General features: G+C 48.1%; 2 non-coding genes across 2 annotated transcripts; both read left to right on the forward strand.

Moving 5' to 3' along the window:
- Positions 1-8,633: 8,633 nt before the first annotated feature.
- On the forward strand, positions 8,634-8,824 carry LOC130299982 (U2 spliceosomal RNA). The gene has a single exon (XR_008851002.1). It is a non-coding gene; the product is annotated as a U2 spliceosomal RNA (small nuclear RNA).
- Positions 8,825-10,912: 2,088 nt separating this feature from the next.
- Positions 10,913-11,103, forward strand: LOC130299983 (U2 spliceosomal RNA). The gene has a single exon (XR_008851003.1). It is a non-coding gene; the product is annotated as a U2 spliceosomal RNA (small nuclear RNA).
- The last annotated feature ends 1,585 nt before the right edge of the window (positions 11,104-12,688 follow it).

Genomic DNA, 12,688 nt, shown 5'->3' on the forward strand with positions numbered 1-12,688 from the left:
CCTTACAGGGTTAAAAAGAAAGATTCCTACTTTCATTGCTACCTGCTTGCTGGCTAGCCAGCTAGCCAGCCCTGTGGGCCTTGCTGCTGCTGCAGCCAAAAAACAAAAGGTGGTGCTGCTGCTGCTTCTGCTGCTTCTGCTTCTGCTTGTGTCTGGCCGCTGTTGGAGCGTCCAGGCACAGGACTTCTGCTGCTGCTGACTAAATGGCCTCCTTAATTGGATCATTTGAGTAGCCAGCACACCTGTGCAGGTAGGGCATGACATGATAGGCAGCTGCCTTGATAGCGGGTGGGTGCTGAATGTTCCTAATTGACAAAATAAGATTAATGCTTATGAAGAAATATAAAATCTCATCCCTTCCCCAATATCGCGCCACACCCCTACCCCTTAATTCCCTGGTTGAACTTGATGGACATATGTCTTTTTTCGACCGTACTAACTATGTAACTATGTAACATAACATGGGGGGGGGGGGGGTCTCCTGGCTGTTCACACAGGTGTGTCATTGCTGTACATTGACCATGCATTGCTTCTGTGGTATTGCAAAGGCAAAGACAAATGCTTCCAGCCATCCATTGCACTAATGGATTGGTCATCAGCTGGCTGTCTATGTCCCGCATCAATATAGACCAAAGTACAGAGGGTTAGGCTATGCTATTGTGCACCTACCTGATGCATCAGAAGGTGCGAGGCCCTTGCTAAATTCTGTGCACAGACTTTGAGATCTATACTTTAGACTGTGTCTAAACCTGCTCCAACATGGACTGACATTCTGGCCTACTTTCAGCCGATGCGACTTGTCTGTCGCTGAACAGTCGCTTTTTATGTATTCAGCACCTATGTATAATGTTGTAAAAATGCTCTAGAAGCTAAAGTCGCAGAAATGTCACACATATTTGGCCTGCAACTTTCTGTGCGACAAATTCAGACAGGAAAAATCAGTATAAATCCTTAGAAAATTATCCCCCAGTGTCTCCATCTGCTGGCGGTATTGAATAAGCATTGCTGCACTGATGGGGTATGCATTAGACGAAAAAAAAGAAGAAAAAGAAGAATAATACGCCCAGAAAAGAGGCGAAAAGGAGAAAAACGTAAAAAAACGTGAAAAAAAAGTAAGAGGAAGAGAAGGGAAAAAAAGGTGGAAATGGGTTTAAAAGTGATTTCGGCGGAGAAATATATATTTGTGGTCGTGGCCCATGATAGTGGAATTGGACGTACTTACCAATGCTTGTCTTGATCTGTTTGTTTCACAACTCGTCCACCTGTAAAACACATCCTGCCACTGAACACACATGCCTTAACCTGGACTGATACTAACTGACCCTTACTACTGAATCTTAACAGCGGTTGAATTGTGCCCAAACCGCGAACGAGGGCACGCCTATAGTGGGCATGCCCTATTGGTGATAAATGAAAAATGGGTTTGGGAGGGTGGGCAACGCTGTGCGATGAACGTGCCGGCTTGCAGAGAGGCCGAACGTTAAATACACCCGGCCCCTCCCACAAATTCAGCCGTAGGCTTCTCACTTGTGGTCGTGGCCCATGATAGTGGAATTGGACGTACTTACCAATGCTTGTCTTGATCTGTTTGTTTCACAACTCGTCCACCTGTAAAACACATCCTGCCACTGAACACACATGCCTTAACCTGGACTGATACTAACTGACCCTTACTACTGAATCTTAACAGCGGTTGAATTGTGCCCAAACCGCGAACGAGGGCACGCCTATAGTGGGCAAAAAATGATAACACGGTTAGGTAAATGGTGAAAGCAAAATTACTTTTATTTATTACAGCACTAAAAATTTGAATACATCCGCCATTTCTAACTGGGGGTTGGGAATGTATGCCGCATAGGCATCTGATTTCCATCTTCCTAATTTTTTTAATATATGGACCGGTACTCCGTGTTTGGAGGCTGCGGAGGCTGCTCCAATGCGGAACGAGTGTCCTGAGTAGCAGCGTGGGTCAAGACCTAACAGCCTAATCAACGTGCGTACATGACTGACAAACTGAGCGGTGGTGAGAGGAGCTGAATCAAAAGGCAGCAGTGGCCTTAACTCTGGTTTGCCATTCATGATGTTTACCCACTCCGTGAGTACCGCAAGAGGGCACCAGGGGTTACCGGAGGGATAATACCGCACCATGGTGGACTCCCTGCAGGTTTTCGTGACCCGTAGTGTGAGCTCTGCATGACTTTGCTTAATGCTGAGTTGGCCTATGTCTACGAGTGATCTCCCCAGGCCTCAAAAACCCATAAAGCGCCAAATATATGCCGACCTTGATAACCTTGCTGTGGAACCATCCGAACGGGGCGGAGTCGAGAAGATTCGACATGTTTCTGAAGATTTCCCCTGTAATAGGTTGCCGTGTACCCACCCGCGGGATGGAGGTAGAATTAACCCCTTTTAATGCCGCTTTGATAAGATGTATTGAGCATATGGAAGGCTCTTCAGGGAATTGTAAAGCATGGTAGTGTTGAATTCCGGATATATGTAACTTGATGGAGTTGTAAGACAAGCTCAGGTCAGAGTGGCAAAAGGCAATGAACTGTAGTATAGTGGAAATGCTAAAGCCCCAAGGCAAGGCGTGTCTGTCCAGAAACGAGCTGTATAAGCTGATGGCTGCTGCGTAAGCCTTCCTTGTCCTTGGGGCTAATGAACTCCTCACTAAAGTTTCTGCTATCAGGGAGTAACGCCTCAATCCAGAGTTAGCACCCGATGTGAAGGCACTGTGGTGGCTACTGGCTCCGCACCTGGTGAGACCTGGAAAAAAAGATCATAGTTACCCCTAGACAAGGCATCAGCCGCTGTGTTGCAAGTTCCAGCTATGTGTACTGCAATGAAGTTGAAATTGTGTTGTAGTGCTATCCATACTAGCCTGCGCAAATAACTCATGACCTGTAATGATTTGGATCTACCCTTGTTAACTGTCTGTACTGTGGCCAAATTGTCACAGAAAAACGTGACCGTGGATTTGGACCATGAGGATCCCCAGACGTGTGCTGCTGCCACTATGGGATACACTTCAAACAAGGCGGAAGTGCGGCTGAACCCAGGGACATCCATAACCTCTGGTGGCCATCGGCTGGCCATCCACTGCTCGCCATGGATTGCTGCGAAACCCAGTGTGCCTGTGGCATCCGTGTACACCTTAGGGGAGTCGAGAGTGACAGCTGGCAAGAAAATTGACACCCCATTCCACTGACTGATGTGATCATGCCACATGTGTAAGTCTGCCAACGCTTCAGGACCTAACTTGACCGGACTACCTGACTTTGTTGCTAGTGACAGTAGTGCCAACAGCCTTGATACCCTGCGGTATTATCCGCATTGCGAAAGCTAGCATGCCTAGCAAGCTCTGTAGTTCAACCCTTGATGTCACTCGTGTTCTCATGAATTTCTGGATGGTTTCTTTAATTCTACTGAGTTTGTCTGCGGGCAGGCTGGCCTGCATTCTCTCTGTGTCCAGTACCACACCTAGGAATGTAATCTTAGCTGATGGTCCCTCCGTTTTCCCATGAGATACTGGTATACCCAGGGTGTCGAATAAAGACCTCAGTGCTAGCAGACTGTTGGGATTACCGCCTGGGGGATCTAACAGGAGAAAGTCGTCCAAGTAATGTATGACGTGTCTACAACCTGACACATTTACCAGTACCCAGTGCAATGCTCTTGCTAGCTGTTCGAACAACCACGGGCTGCTCTTGGAGCCGAACGTGAGTCTTGAGGCGAAATAGTACATGCCCTGCCACTTTATGCCATACCACTTCCACAACTCTTCTGCTATTGGTAGCAACTTGAAGGCATCGGCAATATCTGCCTTTGCTAACCATGTACCTGGTCCCAACTGAAGAATATTTTGTATAGCGAGGTCGACTGAAGCATATTTCATAGCAAATTCTTCAGATGGGATCAGGGCATTCAGGCTGGGTACTACAGAAGAATATGGGGCAGATAAGTCGTAAATTAAACGTTTTTTATTGGAGAATTTCCCTGTCACCACCCCGACCGGACTGACCCTCCAGACTTCGAATGGTGACGTCTGGAATGGCCCGATGATGAAGCCTTTGGTTAACTCCTGTTGGATTAATTCCGTAACGACCTGGGGTTGCTGCGTGGCTGACCGTAAATTTTTGCACTCAAACGTAGATTGAGGTAAAGACACTAAGCCTGTGTGGAAACCCGACCTGAAGCCTGTGAGTAACCATTGTACCCAGTCTCGTTCCGGGTGATCTGCCAACACACCAGCCAGCGCATCCACCTGGACCCCGCCTAGTCACGACTGCTGTGACCTCTGAGAGCACAATGAGCTGGGATGGGCCCGGAAGCAGAGCAAGCACACGTGCAACAACCTGCAGTTGCTGAAATTGCAACTTGCCAAGTTGTAGTTGTTGCATACCTGGCTCCTGCCCAGGTACCTCACAGGGCGCCCCAGTTTGTCTACAGCAGTCGAGAACTTGTGCCCGGGAGCAGGAGAAGCCGTGACCCCCCTACTGGTACTTGGCTCAGGCTCGTGGCTGGCGCTGGAACACCACGGGGCTGTGTGTGAAATAGACTGGCAGATGGTGCAGGTCGGAGCCTTCAACCCAGCAAAATGCTTACAAAACAGTTCGGTGTCTACCACTCCCCAGTCTGTTTCGTAAGCGAACTGACTGACCCCTGCCGCAGCCTTTGCCGCAAAGGACTTGTGGTACTCGTAGAAGTACGACCCGCCGTATTTGTACGCAAACTCTGATAATTTGTACAAATACAGGTCCAGCTCTTCCCTCCTCTCTGGTTTCTCAGTACAGATCACATCCCTGTATAGGCTGAAAGCAATCACAAACTCTACTATAGTGAGCTTGCGGTTTAACCTGGCATCCTTGCTCTTGAAGACCACCGAGACCTCCCCACATGCTACCGTCTTCGTCTCAGTGACGTCTTGGGTGCTGATAAGCAAGGATGCCAGGTTAACGTCCTTGCCGTCCAGAATATCCTTGCGGATGGAAGCGGGAATGAAGTGTGATGGCGTGATTTTTGGAGGAGTTGTTCCCCTACCTACAGGAGTTGCCACCATAGGCGTAGCTGGGGTTGCGGGTGCAACCGCCGCGAGGGGAACTGATGCTTGGGACGCACTACCCCTCTCGAATGTGTCCATTCTGGATTCCAGGCTGGACATGGAGGACAACATGCTGTTCATCATAGAATGCAGTTGTGCCAGGGACGTGGCTACTGTCTGCCCTGACATGTCCTGCTGACTGCCGCTCGCTTCCTGTCCTGATGTTAGCAGCTTGTATAATTCTGCTTTCCTAGCTGCCGCCGGAAATGGAATTCCCTTCTTGCGAAGCTCCTCCATCAATCTGGGAATTGTCCAGGATCTGTACGCCGTGCCTATTCCCTGCTCGGAACTCCTGGCAGGGGTTTCTGGGACAGACAACGTGTCTTCGATGTCTGATGCGTTCGACATAATGCCTCCACCTGTCCGGGCCATGACGGGTGCCGGGGAGAGATTAATAAAACATGAAAACCATGTATGCCTTCCGACTCTAGTTGATAAGCCCTTCTGCTACTAACCTGCCAACTACCACCGTCAACCGTCAGGCAAGGACCTAGGACAACACGATATATTAACACATGCTATAACATTCCTACTATCGACTCAGGTGCCTACCACCTCACCGTGTACTACCTAGACCAACTCTCCTGGCTCGTTGACCGTGACTATACTAGACCATCCCAATTGTCGTGAAAACATGATCGTGGGACAGTGAAACCGCCAACATTTACACCATCGTGACATAAGGTTCTAAGGCCTGCGGAGCACAAGCCCCTGTCGTGGACCGTGTGAACGCAACGTGTCGCCTCGTGCGAATTGCTCTGAAAATGTGTCCGCAACTGTCTTGTCGTGGTTCCGTCCTGCAACATGTTTCGGGAGATAGTCTAATTATAAGTGTATTGCTCTGAAGACGTGTCAGCAGCAATGAGTCGTAGCTACCCTCCTGAAGAACGTGTCAGGATAAGTGGATCTGCGCTTAATCGTACGTGTGCCGTGTGGTATGCTCTGAAAACGTGTCAGCAGCAAACCAGATGTAGGTTACCCCCCTGAAGACGTGTCAGGACAACGGGTTAAATTCCTACCAATGAATGACGTATGGTATGCTCTGAAAACGTGTCAGCAGCCAATAACTGTTATGTCCCCCCCCCCCGCCACCCTGCATGCGTGTCAGGGTGACGGTTCACTTCTATTCAAGTGTGTAGCGCGATGGCATGCTCTGAAAAACGTGTCAGTAGCAAACCAGCTGTAGGTTACCCCCCTGAAATCGTGTCAGTACAACGGGTTAACTCCTACAAAAGTGCGTAACGTGTGGTATGCTCTGAAAGACGTGTCAGTAGCAAACCTGGCTGTAGGTCACCCCCTGAAAGCGTGTCAGGATAACAGGTTAAACTCCTACATATGTGCGTGACGTGTGGTATGCTCTGAAAAACGTGTCAGTAGCACACCTGGAAACGAGTTGAAGATGACCAGCTGTGAATGCTGCCCCTAAATCGTGTCGGACTGCAGTTGTTGGTTACTCTTATGAGTCCGTAACGTGAGCTATACGGTGTGCTCTGGCCACGTGCCAGTAGTCCTTGTTATGCGGGAGTGTCAATGTTTGCTCCTGTGTGGCGTTCCGTATGTCCTGTGATGCTAGCCATGGGGCCTGTCCAAGGAATGACACCCGTCCCCCTTTTTTATTTTTTTTTTATACGACCATGCCCCCCACATGTACATGCATACGCATCTGCACCCACCCTCTGCATGTGCGTACACCTGCGCATGCATGCCCTGACGCGTCAGACGCCAATAGTCGTTTCAGAGGTTTACTGTTATGTCCCCCCCTGTGTTGGCCCCTGTTCTGTTGTCATATACTGAGATCTATCCGGATGAGCTGCGGCTGTTGACCCCCTGGAGACATGACCTCCGCCCCACTGCACGTGGTATCCCCGTGATCACATCTCCAGAGTAGTCACAGCCTGTGCCTTGTCAGATCAATCATAGCTGTCAATGTATCTCAGTAATGTGCATCAACTGTGACAACTACCGGTTCCCAGTGCTAATACATATACCTTGGAACATACCTATGAGTTTTGACTGTTTTGCCAGGACTTGTCCTACGCACTTTTAAGCCTATAAAGTATAAATGCATAATGTAACAATACCCAGCCACATAGTACGTTATCCCATCGTCAAGATTGAAGACCTTGTACCCTCCTTCTTGTCAGCGATATGCATGGCACGTACCCTGTCACAAACACCGCCGGTGATCACTCAGAAATAACGACATAACAAGTTATCACCATCCTCAGTACCGACATGCTGCCAATCAACCCCCCCCTCACAGACTCTGCACTGCCATCTAAGCGTCCCTGGCAGAATCAGTTGGCTGCGAATCTGCCGTCCCCCCTGCGAGGAACCGTTTGCGGGGCTGTACGTTTCACGGGCGTGGCCACTAAAGGCCCCTGTATCCAGCGCTTACCCGTCCTCTGGATTCAGTCCTGGAGATCGATGCGTGTCCCCTGGCTGAACGCCCGCCGTTCACCTGACCGGAACCGGAAATCCCCGCTTGCTGACGTCCCTTCCTGTAACGTCTCCAACGCTGTGCGAACAACGCTGTGCGATGAACGTGCCGGCTTGCAGAGAGGCCGAACGTTAAATACACCCGGCCCCTCCCACAAATTCAGCCGTAGGCTTCTCACATATATATATATATATATATATATATATATATATATATATACGCGCACACACACACATATATATAAACGTATTCTCCGTTGAGATATTGCAGCCGCTGCTGTGTCCAGGCCCAGGAGCCTTAGCACTGTGCTGTGATGTCACTCAATACCACTGACATCACTAGGTGTAAACAACATCTCTCCTTTGCTGTGTATGTGACTATGGAGCTGTTTGGTGATGTCGTCTATTATGGCCTTCATAGAAGCAACAGGAGATTGTTGCATCCATCTAGAACCCTCAGAACTACAGTGCTATGATGTCACTCACTTCCACAGGCCTTGCAGAGTGTAAACAACAACAACCCAGCTTTGTTGTGTATGTAACCATAGGGATTTGTGATGTCACCTAGAACCTTCACAGCAGCGACAGCTTTATGAGGAGCATCAGCACTGCTCTGCCTGAGCAGAACCATCACCGCCATAGGTTGTCAAATAACCCGGGTTTAACCCACACAGGTAAGTCCAATGGGGTGCAGGCATGTCCTCTATGCTTACAGCTTCCCGTGGGTGTTGGTTTGATACCGTTTGGGGACAGCCAAGGAGGCATCTGCAGGCAACAAAGGTAGGTGTGTGCTTGTGTGTGTGTTTCCTATGCAGATCCTAAGCCCAGTGTCACATGCAAGTAGGAGGAGTAAGAAGGGTTCCTGGCAAATCCGGGTTATGGATTGCATTTAAAAAGGCCCCGTGGGAGTGCAATGGGCCCCTGTCTTGCTGCTTAGCAATAATGGTATGGGTTTAGGTTCTGCTGTGTGTACTGGTGGTTGACTGCCCCCCAGCCCAGAGTGTGCATGGAAAATTGTCTGGCAGCCTCCCTGACAGCAAGCAGTGATAGTGCCCATGAAGGGCACCTTGTTGGGCCCGCCCCTTTCATGGTTATCGCTTCTCGGCCTTTTGGCTAAGATCAAGTGTAGTATCTGTTCTTATCAGTTTAATATCTGATACGTCCCCTATCTGGGGACCATATATTAAATGGATTTTTGAGAACGGGGGCCGATTTCGAAGCTTGCTTCCGTCGCCCTATGCATTGACCCGATATGGCAGTATCTTCGGGTACAGTGCACCACCCCCTTACAGGGTTAAAAAGAAAGATTCCTACTTTCATTGCTACCTGCTTGCTGGCTAGCCAGCTAGCCAGCCCTGTGGGCCTTGCTGCTGCTGCAGCCAAAAAACAAAAGGTGGTGCTGCTGCTGCTTCTGCTGCTTCTGCTTCTGCTTGTGTCTGGCCGCTGTTGGAGCGTCCAGGCACAGGACTTCTGCTGCTGCTGACTAAATGGCCTCCTTAATTGGATCATTTGAGTAGCCAGCACACCTGTGCAGGTAGGGCATGACATGATAGGCAGCTGCCTTGATAGCGGGTGGGTGCTGAATGTTCCTAATTGACAAAATAAGATTAATGCTTATGAAGAAATATAAAATCTCATCCCTTCCCCAATATCGCGCCACACCCCTACCCCTTAATTCCCTGGTTGAACTTGATGGACATATGTCTTTTTTCGACCGTACTAACTATGTAACTATGTAACATAACATGGGGGGGGGGGGGGGGGTCTCCTGGCTGTTCACACAGGTGTGTCATTGCTGTACATTGACCATGCATTGCTTCTGTGGTATTGCAAAGGCAAAGACAAATGCTTCCAGCCATCCATTGCACTAATGGATTGGTCATCAGCTGGCTGTCTATGTCCCGCATCAATATAGACCAAAGTACAGAGGGTTAGGCTATGCTATTGTGCACCTACCTGATGCATCAGAAGGTGCGAGGCCCTTGCTAAATTCTGTGCACAGACTTTGAGATCTATACTTTAGACTGTATCTAAACCTGCTCCAACATGGACTGACATTCTGGCCTACTTTCAGCCGATGCGACTTGTCTGTCGCTGAACAGTCGCTTTTTATGTATTCAGCACCTATGTATAATGTTGTAAAAATGCTCTAGAAGCTAAAGTCGCAGAAATGTCACACATATTTGGCCTGCAACTTTCTGTGCGACAAATTCAGACAGGAAAAATCAGTATAAATCCTTAGAAAATTATCCCCCAGTGTCTCCATCTGCTGGCGGTATTGAATAAGCATTGCTGCACTGATGGGGTATGCATTAGACGAAAAAAAAGAAGAAAAAGAAGAATAATACGCCCAGAAAAGAGGCGAAAAGGAGAAAAACGTAAAAAAACGTGAAAAAAAAGTAAGAGGAAGAGAAGGGAAAAAAAGGTGGAAATGGGTTTAAAAGTGATTTCGGCGGAGAAATATATATATATATATATATATATATATATATATATATACGCGCACACACACACATATATATAAACGTATTCTCCGTTGAGATATTGCAGCCGCTGCTGTGTCCAGGCCCAGGAGCCTTAGCACTGTGCTGTGATGTCACTCAATACCACTGACATCACTAGGTGTAAACAACATCTCTCCTTTGCTGTGTATGTGACTATGGAGCTGTTTGGTGATGTCGTCTATTATGGCCTTCATAGAAGCAACAGGAGATTGTTGCATCCATCTAGAACCCTCAGAACTACAGTGCTATGATGTCACTCACTTCCACAGGCCTTGCAGAGTGTAAACAACAACAACCCAGCTTTGTTGTGTATGTAACCATAGGGATTTGTGATGTCACCTAGAACCTTCACAGCAGCGACAGCTTTATGAGGAGCATCAGCACTGCTCTGCCTGAGCAGAACCATCACCGCCATAGGTTGTCAAATAACCCGGGTTTAACCCACACAGGTAAGTCCAATGGGGTGCAGGCATGTCCTCTATGCTTACAGCTTCCCGTGGGTGTTGGTTTGATACCGTTTGGGGACAGCCAAGGAGGCATCTGCAGGCAACAAAGGTAGGTGTGTGCTTGTGTGTGTGTTTCCTATGCAGATTCTAAGCCCAGTGTCACATGCAAGTAGGAGGAGTAAGAAGGGTTCCTGGCAAATCCGGGTTATGGATTGCATTTAAAAAGGCCCCGTGGGAGTGCAATGGGCCCCTGTCTTGCTGCTTAGCAATAATGGTATGGGTTTAGGTTCTGCTGTGTGTACTGGTGGTTGACTGCCCCCCAGCCCAGAGTGTGCATGGAAAATTGTCTGGCAGCCTCCCTGACAGCAAGCAGTGATAGTGCCCATGAAGGGCACCTTGTTGGGCCCGCCCCTTTCACGGTTATCGCTTCTCGGCCTTTTGGCTAAGATCAAGTGTAGTATCTGTTCTTATCAGTTTAATATCTGATACGTCCCCTATCTGGGGACCATATATTAAATGGATTTTTGAGAACGGGGGCCGATTTCGAAGCTTGCTTCCGTCGCCCTATGCATTGACCCGATATGGCAGTATCTTCGGGTACAGTGCACCACCCCCTTACAGGGTTAAAAAGAAAGATTCCTACTTTCATTGCTACCTGCTTGCTGGCTAGCCAGCTAGCCAGCCCTGTGGGCCTTGCTGCTGCTGCAGCCAAAAAACAAAAGGTGGTGCTGCTGCTTCTGCTGCTTCTGCTTCTGCTTGTGTCTGGCCGCTGTTGGAGCGTCCAGGCACAGGACTTCTGCTGCTGCTGACTAAATGGCCTCCTTAATTGGATCATTTGAGTAGCCAGCACACCTGTGCAGGTAGGGCATGACATGATAGGCAGCTGCCTTGATAGCGGGTGGGTGCTGAATGTTCCTAATTGACAAAATAAGATTAATGCTTATGAAGAAATATAAAATCTCATCCCTTCCCCAATATCGCGCCACACCCCTACCCCTTAATTCCCTTGTTGAACTTGATGGACATATGTCTTTTTTCGACCGTACTAACTATGTAACTATGTAACATAACATGGGGGGGGGGGGGGTCTCCTGGCTGTTCACACAGGTGTGTCATTGCTGTACATTGACCATGCATTGCTTCTGTGGTATTGCAAAGGCAAAGACAAATGCTTCCAGCCATCCATTGCACTAATGGATTGGTCATCAGCTGGCTGTCTATGTCCCGCATCAATATAGACCAAAGTACAGAGGGTTAGGCTATGCTATTGTGCACCTACCTGATGCATCAGAAGGTGCGAGGCCCTTGCTAAATTCTGTGCACAGACTTTGAGATCTATACTTTAGACTGTATCTAAACCTGCTCCAACATGGACTGACATTCTGGCCTACTTTCAGCCGATGCGACTTGTCTGTCGCTGAACAGTCGCTTTTTATGTATTCAGCACCTATGTATAATGTTGTAAAAATGCTCTAGAAGCTAAAGTCGCAGAAATGTCACACATATTTGGCCTGCAACTTTCTGTGCGACAAATTCAGACAGGAAAAATCAGTATAAATCCTTAGAAAATTATCCCCCAGTGTCTCCATCTGCTGGCGGTATTGAATAAGCATTGCTGCACTGATGGGGTATGCATTAGACGAAAAAAAAGAAGAAAAAGAAGAATAATACGCCCAGAAAAGAGGCGAAAAGGAGAAAAACGTAAAAAAACGTGAAAAAAAAGTAAGAGGAAGAGAAGGGAAAAAAAGGTGGAAATGGGTTTAAAAGTGATTTCGGCGGAGAAATATATATATATATATATATATATATATATATATATATACGCGCACACACACACATATATATAAACGTATTCTCCGTTGAGATATTGCAGCCGCTGCTGTGTCCAGGCCCAGGAGCCTTAGCACTGTGCTGTGATGTCACTCAATACCACTGACATCACTAGGTGTAAACAACATCTCTCCTTTGCTGTGTATGTGACTATGGAGCTGTTTGGTGATGTCGTCTATTATGGCCTTCATAGAAGCAACAGGAGATTGTTGCATCCATCTAGAACCCTCAGAACTACAGTGCTATGATGTCACTCACTTCCACAGGCCTTGCAGAGTGTAAACAACAACAACCCAGCTTTGTTGTGTATGTAACCATAGGGATTTGTGATGTCACCTAGAACCTTCACAGCAGCGACAGCTTTATGA

The sequence above is a fragment of the Hyla sarda genome, unplaced genomic scaffold, assembly GCF_029499605.1.
Source record: "Hyla sarda isolate aHylSar1 unplaced genomic scaffold, aHylSar1.hap1 scaffold_107, whole genome shotgun sequence".
Taxonomy (NCBI): domain Eukaryota; kingdom Metazoa; phylum Chordata; class Amphibia; order Anura; family Hylidae; genus Hyla; species Hyla sarda.